The 20,537-nt window shown below is 37.2% G+C and overlaps 1 protein-coding gene across 5 annotated transcripts in view; it reads right to left on the minus strand.

The window, feature by feature from the left end:
* The window catches only part of PCDH7 (protocadherin 7), a 418,062-nt gene that overhangs the window by 260,778 nt on the left and 136,747 nt on the right, over window positions 1-20,537 (minus strand). The gene's annotated exons all lie outside the window — the stretch shown is intronic.

A 20,537-nucleotide genomic window follows, 5' to 3' on the forward strand; every position in this document is an offset into this window, starting at 1 on the left:
ATTTTTCTTTGATACCTACAACTTCCTCTTCTTACCACTCATTTCTCACTAATCAATACACAATGAGGTGCCAGAGTAATTTCCTTTTTATAAGACTCTTACTACTTCCTGACACTTTTCACATTTCTCCCCTAATTATTTTCTGATTTTGACACAAGATAGAGAGTTCTTGTCCTCGCTAACAGGCATTTGCTCTCCACACATCGGTCCAACCTCTTCTGCTCAGCACTGGCCTGTCAAGCTTTGCTTTACTTTTCTTTTTCTTCTTCTTCTTCTTCTTCTTCTTTTTTTTTTTCCTTTTTGCTCTTTATTCCTGTCACCCTCCCACACCCTCCCAAAACTACATGCTGTAGTCTGTGTCCTCACATAACATTTCTTAGACCTTTGAAATACTCCCCGATCATTACTTAGGAGACTTTATGAAGGAAAGAAATTGAAAACAAGAAGACATTTGCATCTGTCAGGGGTGGTGCAGAATATACGACAAAATATACACCACAGGTCAATGACTTACATCTCTATCTTAAGTTTTGCAAGTAAATACCTGTTCTCTAAGGTCTAAAATATTTTTAAACTAAAGCTTTTAGCAAATGTACCTTAAAATTTGCATACAATATTATAATGCAAATGTATAGTATTATAACAAATTATCCTTCTGAAAGTGCATCAACACTGTTACCAGCTGCAGGGTCTAACACATGTTTGGATCTTAAATATAAAGAAGGTAATAATAAGAACAGTTATTTTGATTTCTCACCTCCTATGTACATTAAACCTCCAATAAATATACATTTAATATATCACATACTTGGCCTAGATACTACAACCTTGCTTATAAATAATTTTCATTCCAGATACCTTCCTATCATTCCCTAGATTATTAAAAATAAGAATGTTAATACTGTAAATTGATATTAATACATTTTGCAAGCTGTTACCTTCTCTGGCTGATAAACACGTGAATGGCCAAGGATGAGGTGGAGGGAAGGTAATTTGAATTTCTTATGACTGGCATGCTTCACAGACATCACAGAAACACCATCAGTATTTAGGAATGTTGCAGGCGTTCCTGGTTAGAAATTACAAATGCTCTTTGGAGAACAATACAACCTCAGAAACTGCTTACGTAACTGTTCAGCAGCACACTACTTAAAACCAGTGAAACTAATTTTCACCCTACTTACAGAAGAGAACATATGACAGAAGAGAACATTCACAAGCCTTGTTGAAATTAAAAGCCTAAGGTCTAGCCAGCACCAGGACTACTGGCTTCTTCAGAAACCTCTGTTGATTGAATAAATGGTAACTATGTGTAGAAGATACACAGAAAATTGGATTAATGAATTCCTCAAGTAGGAATCTTAAGCTAAAAATCAACAAAGCAGGTATCGATTCAACTGACCTCAATCACTTTTACATAAGTTCAAAGTAACCTAAGTGAGTCTGGTGCTGAGAAGCTCTCAGTTTTGGGTAGAACAGACTGATGCATTAATCTGTGAGAAGGGTAACAGAATGCTCTGGAAAGTGTAAATATATATATATATATATTGAAACCTCTTATTCTGATTCTGCCACAAACAGAATGCATAAGTTTAGACTAGTCTCTTTCTCTAATCTCATTTCTAACACTGAAATGGTAGATTTCGAGTCTTTGTTATGGATTGAATTCTGTCGTCCCTAAGTGTATATGTTGAAGTCCTAACCCCCAGCATCTCAGAATGAGACCTTACTTGGAGATAGGGTCTTTACTGGGGTAATTAAGTTGAAGTGAGTTCATGATGGTGGACTGTAATTCAATATAACTGGTGTTCTTTTTTTTTTTTTTCTTTTTTTTCTGAGTATGAATATTTTATTTCCTTTCATCTTCTTTATTTAAATTAAATTAGCCAACATATAGTACATCATTAGTTTTTGACATAGTATTCAATGATTCACTAGCTGTGTGTAACACATTTATCCAATCATGTGCCCTCCTTAATGTCTGTCACTCAGTTACCCCATCCCCCCATCCATCTCCCTGTCTGCAAACCTCAGTATTTTTGCCAGAGTCAAAGTCAAGAGTCTCTCATGGTTTGTTTCCTTCTCTGATTTCTTCCCATTTGCCTGACTGGTGTTCTTATTTAAAAAAAAAAAAAAAAATGGAAATTTAAGGGCACTTGGGTGGCTCAATCAGTTAAGTGTCTGCTTTCAAGATCAAAGTCTTGTAGGGTTCCCTGCTCAGTGGGGAGTCTGCTTCTTTCTCCCTCTCTTTCTCACATAAATAAATAAAATCTTTTTTTTAAAAAAGGGAAATTTGAACACAGAGATATTGTATACAGGGAGAACACAATATGAACAGGAAGATGATCACACAAGTCAGGAAGAGAAACCTGGAACAGCCCCTTCCCCACAGCCTTCAGAAGGAACCAGCCCTTCATTTCAGAAATCCAGCCTCCAGAACTACGAGAGAATAAATTTCTGTTGTTTAAAACACCCAGGTTGGGGGCACCTGGATGGCCCAGTTGGTGGAGTGTGTGATTCTTGATCTCAGAGTTCTTGGTTCGAGCCCCAACTTGGGTGTAGAGATTACTTAAAAATAAAATATTAAAAAAAAAAAATCAGAAGGCCCAGTCTGTAGTACTTTGTTATAGCAGCCTTAGCCAATTAATGCAGTCTCTACCTCTAAAATGTTATGGTTTCAGAGGAGTTGAGATTTTAACAAACTGAGGGGAAAAAAATAAACAGTTGAATGTAGACTAGGAAAAAAGAACGAGTGAGGACAGGGGAGATGTGTGTGATATTCTAAGTGTGAGAGCAAACACAAGAAATAATATATATTCAGGAGTCACACTTAGCAAAAAAATAAATGATGTATGTTAATTAATAACAAAGCCCCAATGACCATAACTGAAAAACAAATGCTAAATACTCCAATGAGGCCAGAGTAGCCAAGAAACAGTCTCTGCTGTGATAGAAAAAGGGGAGCTGCCTAAAAAACCAATATGAGAAGATAGCTAAAGAGCCACAGTTACCAAATAAAGTAGACAATAGACACCTTTCTACCCAAGTTCAATATTTAAAATTTATGTAGTACAACTGAAACAACTAGGAACTCTCTGAGCCATTAATTTACAGAGAGCTTTCAAGTACTATTAAGGTGATTCAAATTTTTATTCCTTAAAATTAAAAAAAAATCCAAATATAAATAAGTAACAAGAACACAAGCCTATTGCTATGGATTTGAATCTATCTAACCAGTGCCAAGTGGCATCCTTATTATGAACATGGGTCATATTACAGATCATATTCAAAGAATAAAAACAGAAATATTTGATTTGAAAATGAACCTCATGACCCTAAGAATAGACTGCAAAACCACCAATTGAACAATAAGGAACATGTCCAACGTTTCTTCTCACTTTAAGGAAAGTGAGAAACTAGCTAAATGATCATCATAATTAGTTCTCTGCAGGTAGTTCTCATTATTTAGAAATACATTTATAAAACAGGATGGAGGTAGCTCAAAAAATTAAAAATAGAAATACCATGCAATCCAGTAATTCTACTACTGATTATTTGCCCGAAGAAAACAGAAACACTAATTCAGAGATATACTCACCCCTACATTTATTGCAACATTATTTATAATAATCAAGATATGGAAACAAACTCAGTGTCCATCAATAGATGAATGGATAAATAAGATATGGAATAAATATATATATAATAAATATATATAATACATATTCCATAAACTTATATTTCATATATTTATGTGTATTATATATAACGAATACATAATATATATGTATTATCTAAAGAAAGAAAAATGCCATCTGATTTCACTTATCTGTGGAATCTAAAAAACAAAATGAACAAACAAAAACAAAAACAGATTCACAAATACAGAGAACAAACTGGTGGGTATTAGAAGAAAGGGGGTTACAGGGGTTGATAAAATAGGTGAAGAGAATTAAGAAGTACAGAATTCTAGTTTATAAAATAAGAACATCACAGGGATGAAAACTAAAACATAGAGAATATAGTTGATAATATTGGATTAATGTTATATGGTGATTCGTGGTAACTACATTTGCCTTGATGAGCTCAGTGCAATCTATAAAATTGTCCAATCACTGTGCTATATACACCTGAAATTAATATAAGGTCATATGTTAACTATATTTTAATAATAAAATTTAAACTTAATTAAATTAAAAAGAAATACATGTATCTATATTAAATGTATATTTTTAAGTTACTAACACTGAAAGTTTACATTTCTAATCAGCAATTTTCTGATTTACTACTCTAATCTAATTCTAGATTGTACTCTAATTCTGCTAAATCTTTATTCTTATTCGTTTCCAGTAGAAGAAGGCAAGTTTCTAAAGATCATGAAGTCAATACAGCCAAGGAAAATACAATAGCAGAGAGGTTTATCTCAGCCATATGCTCATGAAACTTCTCAAGTATACATTAGAATATTTTTATCCAATTTTATACATTTGTTTTAATTGAAAGGATTTTAAAATGGCATCAAAATCCTCAGCTATAGTAGATAAATATTATTTTGAAAATTTTACTTAAAGCTAACTTTAATTCATTGAATTCCATTTTCCTTTAAGTTCTTATTATAACACAAGTGGAACACTTCAGGCATAATGTAGCTGGAACACAAAGTGGTTGCCTTAGCAGTCTAATGCCTTTATCCTCCCTCGTTGTATAGAATTGGATAGAGAATAAAAGAGAAACTATTCTTTCATCCTAATATAACTGATAAATCAGAAAAAAAATTACTTAGGCCCAAGTAATCATCATGTATTCAGTGAGTTCACTCTTCTACATAAATTTAACAAAAATAAAATTCAATAATGCATCCTATTGCTGAGTGACAAGGGAAGCCAATTGTAACAATGATGGCCAATATGAGTAGGTAACATCAACTGAGTGAGTATTAAGTGCCAGGCACTGGTCTAATTGCTTTACATGTATGAACTCACTGAATTCTCATAAGCAAGTGAAAAGGTGTTCTATCATTTTTTTCAATTTGAATAACAAGAAAAATGAGGCACAGTGATATAAAAGAACCTGCCCAAGATCAAACACCAGAATGAGTCATTCTGGCCTCACTGTTCTTGCTCATATTCATTTTGTTATGCTCCCTTTTGCAGAAGAAGATTCATATAGATGGCTACATGTGAATGCCTCCAATGAACTAGGTAACATGTAGACAATTTTTGTGAATTGTCCTCATTTTATTGATGAGGGTTTGGCTCTTACCTAGGTTAATTCTTTCAATGATGACTGGAATGTGAATGTATGTGTGTCTGAATTCAAAGCTGGCGTTCATTTCACAATGTTCACAACCAGGTTATAATGGATCAGAGTCTGCACAGGGTTCTGAAAACTACTGCCCACATGCCAAATCCAGCCTATCACCTTGTTTTGTAAGTAAAGTTTTATTGGAGCTCATATAAGCCATGCTCACATTGTTAGCAGTCGATGGTTGCTTTCATGCTATAATGGTAGAGTGGAGTAATTGTGACAGAGACTATACAGCCCACAAAGCCAAAGTTAATTTCTGTTTGGACCTTGACAAAAAATGTTTGCTAACTCCTGGTCTAGGATGCCACTGGTTTAGATGCTGGCATAAATTAAAATAACCTTGTTATGATTATAGTTACCATCTTTTATATGTAGTTTATTAATGGGTAAAAATTGCTAAATAAATTTTTAGAAGGAGAAACAAAAGAGCCAAATATGTCCATATGGGTTGAATTACATCCCCCCTAAAGATATGTTGAAGTCCTAAACTCCCACACCTATGAGTGTGATGTTATCTGGAAAATAGGGTCTGTGTAAATGTAATCAAGTGAAGATGAGGACTTTAGGATGTAGTTCCCTAATCTACCACGACTGTTGTCCTTATAGGAAGAAAACACCGTGTGAAGACAGAGACACATGTCATGTTATGATGGAGGGAGAGACAGGGCTAATGTGGCTACAAACCTAGAGCTCCAAGAACTCCTAGAACTTCCAGAAGCTAGGAAGAGGCAAGGAAAGATCCCATCCAGAGTTTCAGAGGAATCGTGATCCTGTAGATACCTTGATTTCAGATTTTTAGCCTCCAGAACTGTATGAAAATAAATTTCTGCTGCTTTGAGTAACCATTTTGTAGTTAAGTCATTTTGGTAGCCCTAAGAAACTAATATGAATGCCCTCTAGGAAGTGTAGAGACAGAGGACAGCACTACATTACTTGTTTGAACAGTGTATCACATACCCATCAATAATTTGTATTTTTTTTTAGTAGACTTACAGTGAGGAGGTGGCTGTCCAGCCAGAGACTACATTTGCCTACCTTGCTGACTTTAGTCAGAGCCATGTAATGCACATCCATCAACAGAATATTAGTGGGAATAATACAGCCAAAGCAACAAAGAAAGCAGTCTGCTTTCTTCTGACTGGATGCAGAAGATCTAGCAGATGGCTCCAGCCCTAGCAGTAGTGGAGTCACAAGATGGAAGGAGCCTGGGCCCTGGAAATATGCCTGGAACAAAACCATACTCTCTACCAACTGGTCTCTATGTGAGAGAAAAGTAAACTTCTATTAGTTTAAGCCCTTTTTATTTTATATCAGCTAACATTACATCAACTACATTAACTATTAAATAGAAAATCAGGGGGTGCTTGGATGGTAGTGGTTGAGCAACTGACTCTCAGTTTCAGCTCAGGTCATGATCTCAGAGTCATGAGGTCAAACCCTGCATCCGGCTCTGTGCTGAGCAGGGAGTCTGCTTGATATTCTCTCTCCTTCTCCCTCTGCCCTTCCCATTTGTGCTCTCTCTTTCTCTCTCAAATAAATAAATAAAGTCTTTTAAAAAACATACAAAATCAAGTTTCTCACTATCTCTAGAACTTGAACTCACCATAGGTATTATGTTATGATGGCCCTATAAATATTTTTAAAACCAAAGGAGGAAGAACATTACCAATGTAAGCTCACAAGTACAGTAACCCAAATTCAAGCAAATTCTGCCATCCTTACAAACCCCATAGTGGAAACAAATAAAATATATGGTAGGAGAACAGCTAAACTACTGCTCTGTGCTAAACAAAAAAATGAGAAACTCTCAGAATTTTGGCCACCGGAGACGTTTACCAGTACCATGAAGTACAAAATCCAGTGGTAAGACTTAGTCGTGGACAACAAGAAAAGAAAAGCAGCCCAAAGATCAACATGATCTACAGCCAAGACAGCTTGAAACCAGTGCTAGCCAAGAGGTGAGGATAAATGAGTCACAGAGATCTTCCCCTTCTGCAAACAACGGCTTCCAAGTGATGCCACCAAAAATGTGATCTTTCCATGGGTGCAGCAGGGAAATGAATGGGTGCTATCTTTGTACTTCCTAGACAGAATAACAGACTTAGAGAGCAGTGTCTGTTCAAAGATGGGTCTTTAAGACTGCAACTCCACAGAAGTTATCTAAGATCAGAAGGAACCTTTACCTGCCTTACACAAAAGAAGACGAGATGCGAAATGCATCTCATTTCCAAACATTTCCAAACAAGATATTCAGAGTTTTTTTGTTGTTGTTGTTTTTGTTTTTGTTTTGTTTTGTTTTGTGTTAAGTAAGTTAACTTGATATTTTTCCTGAATTTGGATTGGCTAAATTACAATGTATCAACTAATGTTTGATAGTATTGGCCTTGCCCTTGATGACAAATTTCATGTCTTATAAAAAGTCCTCAAGAGATGGCAGGTTTATGTTCTTGGGAGGCATGTTGCTGAAGAATCAGTGGTTAAGCTAGCGCCCCGGAACTGGCACTGAATCTTATAATATTTCCGTGCTATCTGACAGAAGGAATCCAAGATTATCATGTTGTTCTCCATGACTAGCTGGAGAAAAAAGAAAAAAAAAAAAGTTGGTTAACATCCTTGGCTTTCTTCTGATTTAGTATATTTTTAATTCACCATTTCTCATTTCACTAATTCTTTTTCATATGGGTGAACTATTTTTACAGATAAAACCTGAAAAAGTAAAGAAAAAAGTCTTTGAGGGGAAGTCACACTATACATGGGAAAGCTAGAGTTCCAGACAAAAACATCTGTCAACATATGGCTATGCAGATGCATTGCAACACTTCTGGGTTTGACAGCTTTCCATTGGATGTGCTCTTGAGTAAAAGAACAAATTGCTTTTGTTTTCTTGATTCTCAAACAACAGTCCTGTGCTAAGGATCAAGAATTTTCAATATTAGATCCTGGCTTTCATCAGTCTCACTTACATAAGCATAGATTTTTCTTCTTTCCATCAGAGGGTTTATCATTCAGTTTTATGGTTTAAAGGCACACACGGCGCAAAAGGGTAGAGAAAATAATTAACCACAAGAAATTACCATTACACAGACAGAGGTATTTGAATAAGCATCATAAAATGGAAGGCACTGAAGGTACCTCGGCTAAGTAGCTAAATCAGAAAATATACAATACCTGCTCCTATGAGCGCAGGAAAAGGCAGCCAATTCAGCAAGGAACTTAAGTCAACAATGCAATGTTTAAAATTGGGGTTGGGCAAGCTGTACCATTTTGTATGATCCTAACATGCAAATGAACCTAAACCACCATTTCTTCATCTTTAAAATAGCATTATAATAGAGATTAAATGAGGTGATGTATGTAAAACACTTAACACCATGCCTGGCATATAGAAATTTGCCAGAAATGGTAGCTTTAAAAAGTGAATATTCATAACAGTTGGTATCATTAACTGAAGTCTTAGTTAGTAGTGCATGAATTTTTATTTCTGTCAGAATACATTTCTGACAGCACTACTGAAAAGTAGTGAAAATGATGGATTTTACAAGACATGTAATGATGGATAATAACTATTAATAATAACTAATGTGGCTTCAAATTTGAGCCTCTTTCTGAGAAAGGTTTTGTGACATCCTCTTAGAGAAACACCAGCATGACTGACAGCCCTACGTTTTAACATATATTAAAAATACCATGCAATTTTTAAGCTGTGTCCTAATCCGAGACTATATGTTACTTACTCCAAATGAGACCTCCATCCCCGATAAAATTCAAAGAGCTTTTTTCAATGGCCCTACCACCAGACTGAAAAATGAATGTTATTTCCCCTTCAGGTGATCCATATGGAAGATAAGGAAAAATAAGCATATTCCACATCATCCCCTGCGTTCTGCCATCTCCTTTCCCACAAGGAAAGTGGCAACACCAATGAATCACCAAACCTTCTGTGGGCTCCTATCAAGCGAAAGGCACTATGCCAGTCTCTCAGATGGATACACGGATGTCTAAAACGTGCCTCTCCTTCCCCCAGGGAGTTTAGGTGATGAAACCCAGGAGAAAAACATGAAAAGTATGGATGCAAACGTACAAGATCTGCCATGTACCGTATCAACAGAGGCTATTCGGTTGCTCTTATTAAAACTACTGTTTTATTGTTAGGTGCCCTAGATTGGATGACAAATGTTCTAGATAATCACTAAGTATCTCACAAACCTCCTATGTTTTCTTCCTGCTTGGGAGTATATTCTCTAAAAACAAAACAATTTCCTGGAGGGGGGCCTTTGGGAAGAACTAAATTGGCCCCTCACCTCCAGCCCCACCTTTTTCTACCTTAACACAAAGAGGCTAATTCTGCATGGGATACAGGAATCAAATCAGAACTGAAAGTCCAAACCTGTAATAATTCTCAGTCTAGGGTTTGTGTTTCTGGAAAGCCACAGAGCTCTGATCTAGGACCCGCACAGATGGCTGGAGCTGACACATCAATTGGATCTCGTCACCCTGGGCAAACAGAATCTTCGAGTCCATCTGAATAATAGCACGGGAAGGTGCTGAAAAGAAATTTCCTACTTAGATATTTTATTTTATTTTACTTTTTTCTAAGATTTTACTTATTTATTTGACAGACAGAGATCATGAGTAGGTGGAGAGGCAGGCAGAGAGAGAGAGGAGGAAGCAGGCTCCCCGCTGTGCATTGAGCCCCATTGGGACTCTGGACCCTGGGATCATGACCTGAGCCCAAGGCAGTGGCTTTAACCCACTGAGACAACCAGACACCCCTGATCTGAGTTTTAATCACAGTTAAGGGCAGGGCTGTATTTCTTCCTTGCTCCTCTAGCTCTAAATTCTAGTGGGGGAAGGGGGAACAACAGCAAGTTTGCTGCCTATCAAATGAAGGCCACATAAGGAAACTTCTTTATTGGCTCTTGGAGGGCTTTATCTGTCCTTTTTCAAGCCCTATTTCCCTGGAAACTATTGTCTTATTCCAGTTTACCTTGTAAGGACTTCAGAGAAAGGAGTAAAAACACATGAAAAGGAACAATACAGTTTTTGCTCAAGATACTATTTGTGGAAAGCATTCTCCTTTTATGGTCATGGCTAGAAAGCAAATTATCTCTTCGCAAAGCTGTGTAAGCAAAACATCCATTCACTTCATTTCACAAAAATGTAACCTGAAAAATTGAACAGAAATGTTAGAAACTGCAGCAAATTTGCTCTCACGTTATGCCAATCAGCCTAAATCTGCCTCTATTAAAAATGCTCAAGTCAAATAAGGAAGGCAGTAGTGTGTAATGGAATGCACATGGACTTGGGGATCAAACAAATCTCAGTTTTTCTGTTTCAGTCTTAGCTACACAAACTGGCTAAACATCCATTACCTTAAATTTACAGTGTTAGTAATAATACTTCTTTCTTGAGCAAGTTTAGAGAATTTAATGAAATTAGTTACATTTGTTTAGGTAGTAAGTAAAACTGTTATATAATAAGTAAAATTAAATTTCTCAAACAACTCCTCATTATCAACATATAAATAAAGTTAAGCCTCCTGATATAGTCCCTCAGATGGAAATAGCAGCGTCATTCACTGTACCAAGTAAAGTAATGAGGGAAAGGGAAGGAACTGGAAGGAGACATGTGATACTAAGCAGAAATAGCTCAAGAGTACCAGCTAATAAGAGAACTTTAAAAAGACAAGAGTGGAGGCATATCATGTTCACTTAGCAAATGGGAATTTAGCTATATGAGATCAGGAAAAAAAAATAAAAAAGAAAGAAAGATTTGACGTATACAAGATTTTGTATCATTTTCCACCGTGTGAGTATATGTCACCAAACGTAAGTGAGATGATAGGAATGAATCTCCTCCTCCAGTCACCGTGGTTCTAACCTTCCTCTCAGCACGTGAGACTCTTTCCATGCCAAGTGTAACTCAAGGGTCAAATACCACAGAGTTTTCATGCACTGTATTCTACATGTATGCCGAGTACTTCAGCTCGTACCTAACTCAAGAGTCAATTGTTCATCACCACAGAAAATACTGGCTATGTTGGAAAGACAGAAGGCATGTGCACTTCTAATAATTCTTTTTCTATGAGGTTTTCTAAAGTAATTTTTTCTCAAACTACGATGCCATTGTAAATCATTAAGGATATTTATAAATTACCACTTGCCTTCAACTATGGTTTCATGGCCTAATTTTTTTAAAGATTTACTTATTTAAGACAGAGTGCACAAGCAGGGGGAGGGGCAGAAAGAGAGAAAAGAGGGGAATCTCAGGCAGACTCCCCTCCGAATGCCAGGCCATATGTGCAGCTCCATCCCATGAACCAGAGACCACGATCCACACCAAAATCAAGAGTTAGGCACCCAACCAACCAAGCCACCCAGATGTCCTTCAGAGCTTAAATGTCATGAGCTTTATAAGATTACAAGTTAATGTTTATTATCGTTAAAGCAACTGTTGTTCAGATGTTTGATTTCTTTCTGTGAAATTCACTGAACCTCATTGATAGGCCAAATGATAGTCCAACTTCTGTTTAAAATCCATAAGGGATGGGCACTCGCTACTTGCCAGTATTCCCATTTGATTTTTGGAAATGTCACGTTTAAATACTCTAACACTGGGGTACCTGGGTGGCTCAGTGGGTTAAGCCTCTGCCTTCCACTCTGGTCATGATCTCAGGGTCCTGGGATTGAGCCCCCTGCATTGGTCTCTCTGCTTGGCAGAAAGCCTGCTTCTGCCTCTTTCTCTGCCTACTTTCTCTGTGATCTCTCTCTCTGTGTCAGATAAAAAAATAAAATACTTAAAATAAATAAATAAATAAATAAATACTCTACACTGACCAGAAGGTTCTCTTTTTATAACTCTCCATTACTAACCTGATTACTACAAGCTAATTTCTCCTGAACGTGACAAATCTTCAAATACTTGAAATTCAAACAAATGATGCCTCCTAAATATCCCAAATTGTATATTATTAAGGCCAAACATTAATATCTGCATTATCTCTTTGCATGGCTCTTTCACCACCTTGATTTCCTACCTCTTAAAAATAATTGCAGTTTCTGAGTTCATTATGTAACTTGTCACCTCAGATGCCTAAAAATAAGCACAGTTGTTAGCTTGAAACTCGGGAGTTTTCCAGGTAAAATTTGAAACTGGTCCTTATGCATGGAGGGCAGGAAGACATGGAAGAAAGAGGCAGATCACTCCAGATTGGTAGGTGGCGGGTTTAACAAGCAGAAGAACTTACATACGAGCCTTGTCTTGGGCAGATGTAACTCTGTCCAGCACACCACCATCTTAAAAGTTTATACAGAAGACTTACCTGGGTTTAGTCCCATATATCGTCCTGAGAGACTCAACTACACACGGCCCTCTCAAACTACATTCTTGAAAACAGCTTCTACTATGGAATCAGTGAGCAGATCATACATCCCAAAGACAGGAGAGGGGGTGACAAGCCTCATTTCCTGGGGCCAGCTTGCAGGTCAAGCAGTGGTCACGTCCTCTCTATGACCTCCTTCAATAACAATACAACTAGTGGGGTGTGACCGTTATGAGACCTTCTATCAGCTCTTATTTCTCATGTGCTATCATCCTAATCAAGCAGTCTGAAATCACACGAGCTCATTTTGTTGTGAAAGCTATACTCAGTGCTAACTCACATTAAATTTACATGAAGTTCTGAAGATTTTCTTCATACATGTTGCCTTCAAAGTTTATCTCCCTCATTCTCATTTGAGCATCGCCTTTCTAAAAATGTCCTATTTTATTTTTTCCTATTATCCATATTAAAGAGCATCTTGTGAGACTCCACCCCAATCCAGCCTGTAAGAACTCCTGCGCATGATCAGTCTGAGATGTTTTGGACCAAGCCACAGTATCTAGGTACCCTGGAATGTGGAGCGTCAGGAGTTTCCTCAGCTGAACTTGGAAAAAGCAATCCTTTCCATTAACAGTGTAAGACGCCTATTTGAAGAGAAGAACACAAAAGCATTTGATTTGTGAGAACTGATTGTCTTGTGCAATAAATAGCCTGTCATCTGTTTTAGTATACAGCATATAGCGCACAGATTCAAGAATTAAAAAAAAAAAAATCAAATCTCACTGTTTTCTCCAGTAAACTAAGCTGGTACCTTGGCAACCATGTAATGTGATGTGTGTGTGTATGGTGTGTGTGTGTGTTTTCCAATAATTTGTCTTTCTAATACAGAATTAAAGGATTTCTTCAGTGTAACTGTTGATTAACTTTGAGTCTACAACTTCCTCTTTTTTCAAGGAAGGAGGAAAGGGAATTAAGATTGCACTTATGGGTTTATTTACGTGTCTGTCTCTCATTATGAGCCTGGAAGTACTGCGAGGTGAGGAGACGTGTTTTATTGGTTTTTGTTTCTAGTGTAATTAATCTGCTCCTAATGTAATTAACACATTCCAACGAATGAATAAATATATAAATAAATGAATGAGAAGGTCATATAATTCAAAATCAATATGGGAACAAAGAAATGGTCTTGGAATAATTAACCAACTTCCTCTCTGGTTGCAGAATTCCTCTGCCAGTCTTTTGTGCACTGTGTTGAGCCGATTACAGATTAAAGTAATTACAGTGAATTCTTGATTACTGGCATGTGGTCTAGCTTTTTTGTGGATTACCTATCACAACTAATTCCAAACTTATCTGCTGCCACCCAGCATATGTCTGAGTTACAGTCAGACTCAGTGACAGCAGCTGCATGCTTCAGGAAAGCACATTTATGTTGATATTTCTGTACAGAATATATAATTATGAAATTCATTCTGGTGGGGGTTGAACAGAACCAACAGGCATTCCAAAATAAACTGCAGACTTTGTTTTTTAATTCCCAAAGAATACGAGATGACTTGCATAGAAAGCTTCAAACAATTTAGCTGTATCTTTCCATACCATCTTAACGTAGCATAATTAGTGTGCAGCTTCCTTCTCACCCTGAGACTCGCTACCTGCCTCTAGCACCAATGGTAACTGACAATAAGTGCACTTTATTAACTCATTCTTTCATCCGACAAGTATCTTTGACGTGTTACACCGTGCTGGGCAATGTGCTAGGTATTGGACATCTAGGATGGGTAAGACAGGTCTGGTTCCTGCCCTTAGGAAGACTACAGTTTACTACTGAGGCGGATATTGTGGTAGGCAGAATGGTCTGCCAAAGAAGACCCTATCCCTGATACTTTTGATTCTGTTATGTACATGTCAAGGGAGAATTGGGTTGAAGCTGGAACTAAGGTCTCTAATCAGCTGACCTTAATAGAGGCTGACAATCCCAGGTTATCTGGGTGGGTCCAGTGTAAACTTATGGGTCTTTGAATGAGGTAGAGAGTGGCAGAAGTATGAGAACCAGAGACATGGAATCAGGAGAAAGGCTTGACTGGCCATTGCTTGGTCTGAAGATGGAAAGGGGCCACAGAATACAGGCAGCCTCTAGAAGCGGGAAAGACAAAAACTGGATTCTCCCCTAGAGCCTCCAGAAAGAAACACAGTCCTGCTGACATCTTGATTTCAGCCCTGTAGGATGCATTTAAGACTTCTGACCTCCAGAGCTGTGAAATAATAAATCTGTATTGTTTTAAGCCATAACATTTGAAACATTTTTTTTAATAGAACCAGTAGGAGACTAATACAAACCTTAAATAAACAATCAATCAGCTTGGACTTTAACTGCAATTGTGTAAAATAGAATAAAGACTGCAAGAAAATGTTCTGTGTGTACACTCAGGAAAACTTAACTAAGTTGAGGTGTTGGGAAAAGTTTCCCTGATACATAAACTGACATGTGACAGAGAAGGAGGAAATTTCAAACTAAATGAAATGAATGTGGAAGAGCTTTGCAGAGAGGAAAGAGCATACATGAATGGTTTGAGGAGAGAAGAAAGTTGCTCTTGCTCAAAACCTGAACCGCCAATGGGGATGATGCAAAGAGATTCCTGAAGAAGAGGCTTAAGGCAATGATAGGAAAATAGCTGGAGATCAGACTAAACACAGCCCTACAGGCCGTAGTACAGATTTTCACTTTTATCCGCTGGGCATGGGAGCATTTCTGAGGCTTTATACAGGACAGAGATAGAACCGGATTTGCATGTTAAGATCATCCAGGCTCATTTTCAGTTTATGAATTGAACTGCAAAAGAGCATGTAAATGTAGGAAGCTCATGATGGACCCTCTCCTAACAGTACAGATGGAAGGTATTGGAGGCTGGTACCAGGGTGGACTCAGGGAAAAAAAAAAAAAACACGTAGAGAAAGGGACAGATTCAGAATTATTTGGAGAGGTGAACTCTGTAGGAGTTGGTGATTATTTAAAGGTGGGATGAGAAAAGAGCTGGAAGCAGAGTCCTAGTTACGGGCCGTGGTTTCACACATGTATGGACGTGAAAAATGGGCTGGTGAGGCCATCTAGGAAAAAGGACCTGTTAGTATCCAGCAAGATGGCATGTCTGCTGCCACTCCTTTTTAATAAGTTTGCAGTTGGCCTCAGAAATCCTTTCAAAATAGTGTTCTCAGCAACAATTCCAAAAGGAAGGAAGTTGGCATTGGAAACTAAACTTACTTTCTATCCGTGTTCTAGGCTATAAGCAGCGGCAAATATTAAACGTTTTCGTGGGACTACTAGTCAAAGGAAAAATGCTAGTCCTCACAATATGGGAACTTTTAAAATGCTTTTTGGGATTCTTCCCACTTTTCTATTTGGATTTGATATTAATGGTTCTCATCAAAGACTCCAGGACAGTGGGGAAATAATTTGCTTAAAGAGATCTGTGCAAACATCACTCATTAAAAAAACAGGAACAAAAGCAAAAAGCAAAACCCCTCAGTACGTAATTCTAGATTACCATCACTACTACCAGCCCACCTACGTAAAGGTGGGCACAAATATATATGTGCTAAAATTAAAAAAAAAAAAATCAGTTCTGTTTCTCTTTTAGAATTTCTTTTTCTGGTATCACTAACTAAAGAGTGTATGTGTGTGTGTGTGTGTGTGCGTGTGTGTGTGTTATTTAAACTTGACAATCTTCTGTACCTGCAGTTGTGCAAAGCAAAGCAATTAAAATGTCTGTTTACACATTTCTGTGAAAAAAGACCTATTTCCTTTTACAACTATGCCCCCCCCCCGCCGCCGCGGCCTCCACGGCTAATAGAAATTATGGTCTTCTACATAGTGTAAGAAATTTAATAATTCCTTTGGCTATTTCCATCTCTTTTTATTTATCATATGATTCTCTATTGGAAGGAGCCTGTAATGATGAGTCCAAATCCCAGAGCCCTTGTCCCAGTCCCACTAAGTAGCTGTTTCCTTTTAGGCAAGCCACTTTTCATTTTCCCATGGGTTTCCCCAATAAAATAAGGGTAGTGTACTAATTTATTCTTAAATTGTCACAAAACCTTAAAATGCTATAATCTTGCTATAAAATGATAATATTTTAGTCATTATGAAATTACACACTACATATTAATGATTCCTCTCCCAATGCATACAAATATACCACATGCTACTAATGTATGGCTATGGAAGCACAGTGTTCAATTGGGAAAAAAAATAATAATGATCATGATGTGCTGAAATAAAGATAATCTGAATAAAGAAACAAGGGGAAAAAAAAGCAATAGTCTCCATATGCGTTTGGAAGTTTCAAAACAGAAGGTCAGTAAATAAACTGAGCATGTGTATGAGGGGGAGTAACTGACGTAAATCAAGTAATAAGTGCCCCTTACTTAACATTAGCTGTTGTGAAGTCAAGTCACAGTGACTAAGCCAACATTATCACTGCAGAATCAGAAAGGCTTAAAACAACAGCAGCCTGTGACAATAATAAAATAAAACACAAGACACTTCTGCAGTTAAATTTCTGCCTAAGTCACTGACATTAGAGTTTTTTTTCCATTCACAAGTAGCAATGGATTCCTTATAAAGTTGTTATGCTAAAGTAGGAACAAAGAATTAATTTTGTTCATCTTTCTGTATGATCATGTTTCTTATATTTAAAGTTTAAGCCAATGAAAATGGACAACTTACAGCTGAGCTATACACAACTTAGATGAATCTCGCAGACATGCTCTGATTTTGAACCAGAAAACAGTTTTAAAACAGGACTATGAGTACTGGAAATCAAGATGGCAATTACCAGTGGCATTTGGGAAACATTTTTTATGGGAGGTTCGCCTTATTTATATGTTGGTCTATGAAGTAGTTAAATTGATGGCCTCATTTTCTGATGACTTAGTGACCAATACACTTAAAGACTGTGCAATTTTTTTGTGTGTACAAATGTCAAAATAAAAGTATTGCAAACCTCACCAATGAGTACATGGAGAAAAAGTGGAAGTACGTAACAATGAGTCAGACTCACGTCTGAGGGTCATTCAACTTTCAGTATACTGGAACGCCTAAAATGTTAAGGATACTTCCAGAGGCAGAAGACTACGCCTGGCCCAGGAAAACTCTTACAAGCCAGTAGAAGTGAGACACATAGGAACAAATGGTCGCAGTACAATGCAGTAAGCATTAGATCAGGGTTCTCAGCCTCCACCGCACTGACGTTTTGGGCTGGATATTCTTTGTTGTGGGAGTTTGGTTTGTGCATTGTAGGACGTTTAGAGTATTCCACTCGCTCAATGCCAGTGGCACCAACCCTGGTTGTGACAACCAAAAACGTCTCCGGAGATTGCCAAATGTTCCCGTAGGGGTACAATAACCCCCGGTTGAGAACCATTGCCTTAGAGCCACATATGGCAATCTGGGCTTACCAAATAGAGAATAGCTAACTGCATAATGAGAGAATGAGGCATCACTTTCTGGGCAGGAAACCAATACAATATCTTCTTCATTCCATAATATTTTGGAGCAAGGGGAAGTTATTCTATAACCACCAGGCAGAAGTCCAATTTCCCTTAGTGGCATACCCATCCCAGAACACATATAAACCAGAAAAAAGATTCGAAACTGCAAAAGGGAGATATATAGATAATGTTAAAACTTCCAAGCCAAAAACAAAAAACAAACAAACAACAACAATAATAACAAAAAACCAACAAACTCCCTGAATTGGTTTTAATAAATATGAAAGAATTTCTTTCTTTCTTTCTTTCTTTTAAGTTTTTATTTATTTATTTAACAGAGAGAGAGATCACAAGTAGGCAGAGAGGAAGACAGAGAGAGAAGGGGTAGCAGGTTCCCCGCTGAGCGGAGAGCCTGATGCAGGGCTCCATCCCAGGAATCTGAGATCATGACCTGAGCAGAAGGCAGAGGCTTTACTCCACTGAGCCACCCAGGTGCCCCTAAAATAATTTCTTTGACTTTAGTATTTGTCTCTTGTATATGGTCAGAAAATCACTTTTTCCCTTCATTCCCTTAACTCACTTTGGGCAGTAAATTCTTGTGATCAGAATTATGTTTCCACAATCATGTGTTTCAGAGCTACACTAAATCACCCTCACAGTATTATATTAAACCTTTAAAAATGGAGGGCTGCAGACATCAGGATGTCAGGGGAACAAGTATTTTCATTTCAAATAAGAAAGACTAAATCAAGTGATGCGCCACCTGATCTCACTTAGGACCCTTTTGTTGTTCAGCTGAGAGAAACTACTGAGGAAAGAGAGCAAAAGGCAAGATTTTTCACAGTGTTTTTATTTAAAACCTGCAGTAACTAAAGATTCAGCAAAAGCAGCAAACCCTAAAAGGGTATTTGCAATTGGCAGTAAGTTGTTATCTTGGTGAAAACACTGGACAGAATACACTCTCAATTCTGAAACGTAATTCTGTGTTATCTCAATATATACACACTATGAAAAAGGACTATTTCAGAGACAAATTTTCACATTTCACAAATGGCCAAGCATTCAGGACGTAACCCTCGACCTCTATGAAAAGGGGACCGTCAGCATGATTTTATACATCATGAGGGATAGGTTGCTCATGGCAAGAAAGTTTTCAGTGGGGAGAATAACATGATTCTGAGAATTCTGGATCCTATAAGGGAAATATGTTAAGCTACAGAGAATTTCACACTGTTGGCATTTCTTTCTGAAATTCTTGGAGAGCACAGAGCCATTTTTGGCTTGCATCACTGCTAGGCATTTCCACAGAATTTGTACGCTAATCATCATGAACACCTAATTATTAATTATTTTCCAGTTTAAAGAGATGTATCTTGGATAAAATGAAAGACTAAAGATGAGTATTCAGAGGACTCAGGAAGCTAACTAGCAGTACTTTGATCCTGACCTCAGTTTCTTTGTTCATAAAGTGAGGATTAAAGGCTATCTACCATTTCCATGAACTTTCTCAGCCCAGCTAGCAGATAGAAGACAGAAGACCACACTCCTGCACATGTCCTTAATAGGATTATATATTTCCATGCTTTGAATTATACATAGCTTATCATTTAAACTAATAAAAGCCAAAATGAATCAGAAGTTTAACTTTGAAAAAAAAAAGATGTCAAGTAAAAACCAAACAAAACACTCTACTTCTTTGTTACTTAAACATAACCTCCAGCTGACTAAAATATGATTATTTTCTACCATTTAAAAACACCAACCATAAATAATTCAGGAAATGTTATTTTGACATGTATCTATATCCAAAGGTAATAGTAGCATTATTTTTTAAACAAGAACAGAAATGAAAACAAAAGTTTCTAAAAATATTAAATAATATAATACTATGTGAGAAATTAGTGAGTGGAAACTAATTGATTAACTACATTGAATTTATGAACCACGGTTTGTTCAGAATTTGAGAATAGTCAAAAATCATCTAATTTAAATCCCTTGACTGATAGGAAATGATATAAGAGCTACACAGCAGAAAATAGGAATTTGGGGGTCTTTTTCTTTGACACTTTGTTGGTTTTTCAACATCACATGTACACAGAGCTATTTTGCTGAAGTGGTTATTATAATATAGGGTGTACACAAAAAACATACATGCATTAATTGCTCAGATGCACCATTAAGAGACTCTAACCATCACCTGGCCAGTGATTTTATCCTGCTGGCAGTATATCGCTAGGGAATCAGAACCAAGAGGGTGGGGATGAATCAGAGAAAGGTAATTACCTCTACCGGAAAAACAACTCAAGATCCTGTAATGCTGATGTTGAATCATTAGAAGCATCATCCTCACATTCAAAGAACAGCACTTTAAGTGTATAAGGGGAGGCTGTCGTGTAGTACAACTGATTTGGTAGACAAC

This window comes from Neovison vison, chromosome 11 (assembly GCF_020171115.1).
Source record: "Neovison vison isolate M4711 chromosome 11, ASM_NN_V1, whole genome shotgun sequence".
Taxonomy (NCBI): domain Eukaryota; kingdom Metazoa; phylum Chordata; class Mammalia; order Carnivora; family Mustelidae; genus Neogale; species Neogale vison.